The following is a 1,564-nucleotide window of genomic DNA, read 5'->3' as shown; positions in this document are numbered from 1 at the left end:
TTTAGGAATTGGATTATTTTCCCCTAGTAGTGGTATTAAAGGCTTATGGTCAGATCTTATGATACATTTTCTTCCCTTTAAATATTGAAAAAATTTTGTAATTCCCCATATAATAGCTAAAGCTTCTTTATGAATAACAGAATAATTCTTCTCTGCACTTGTTAGTGTGCGCGATGCAAAACAAATTGGTCGTTCAGATGAGTGGAAATTTGTGAGAAATTACAGCTCCTATGCCAAATTGAGATGCGTCGCAAGAGATTATTATAGGTAAGGTAGGATTATAATGAGTTAATATTTGATCAGATTTAAGTATTTTTTTTACTTTATTGAATGCCTTCGAACACTGATCATTCCAAATAAATGGTATTTCTTTTTTTAATAAATTGTGAAGTGGAGCTAAAAGTGTTGACAAATTTTTTATGAATTTTCCATAATAGTTAATCATTCCCAAAAAAGATTTTAGTTCGCTAACATTTTTTGGAACTGGCATTTTTGAGATGCATGATACCTTTTTCTCACTGGTTTTTAACCCATCTTTATCAATGACATGCCCCAAGTACTCAACTTGTGTTTTAAAGAACTCACACTTATCTTTATTGAGTTGGAATCCCGCTTCCTTACAACGTTTGAAAACTTCTTTTAGATTTTCTAAGTGTTCACTATCGTTTCTACCGGTTACGATTAAGTCGTCTAACAGATTTGCTGTAAATGGGCAATTTTTGAATACTTTTTCTACCTCTCTCTGGAAGATGGCTGTTGCTGGCTTAACACCATAAGGCAATCTCAAAACCTCATACACACCTTTATGTGTACTCCATGCCAACAGCTTGCTTGTCTGTGAATCTACTTTTAATTGATTATATGCATTTTTAAAATCTAATTTTGTAAACTTTTTACCACCTTGTACACTTGCAAATAGCTCCTCGATTTTAGGGAAAGGATAATGTACATCTTTAATATGTTTGTTAATAGTGGTTTTATAATCTGTACACAACCTTATTTCACCATTTGGTTTAAGAACAGGAACGAGGGGTGTTCCCCATTGGCAATCTTCACTCTTTTTAATTACATTAGCTTTTTCTAACTTGTCTAATTCCTTTTCAACAGCTATTTTATAAGCAAATGGTATAGTACGGTGTTTACAAAAAATTGGATTCACATCACCATTCAATTCTAAATGAATTTCAAAATTTTTGTATTCACCTAATTTATTATCAAAAATATCTTTGAATTCATCTAGCAGTTGATGAACTTTTTCATTTTTAACACTTTCAACGCTGTTGATATTTTTACCAATTTGTACTAAGGAAATATTAAATAGTTTCATAAGGTCTCTACCAAATAAAGAATAATAATTAAGTGAACTTTTTACTACCAATAATTTAGCTTCTACACTCTTGTCTTTAAATTTAACTCTTGCATTAAATTCACCAATTGGTCTCAAAGAAGTGCCATCAAAAAAATTGAGTTTAGTATCAACTTTTTCCAATTTCATATCTGGCCATTTCTCTTTAAAAATACTCTCAGTCAATACTGATCTCGCCGCACCTGAGTCAATCTCCAT

Source organism: Acyrthosiphon pisum, chromosome X, assembly GCF_005508785.2.
Source record: "Acyrthosiphon pisum isolate AL4f chromosome X, pea_aphid_22Mar2018_4r6ur, whole genome shotgun sequence".
Classification (NCBI taxonomy): Eukaryota; Metazoa; Arthropoda; class Insecta; order Hemiptera; family Aphididae; genus Acyrthosiphon; species Acyrthosiphon pisum.
This window is presented reverse-complemented; position numbering follows the sequence as displayed.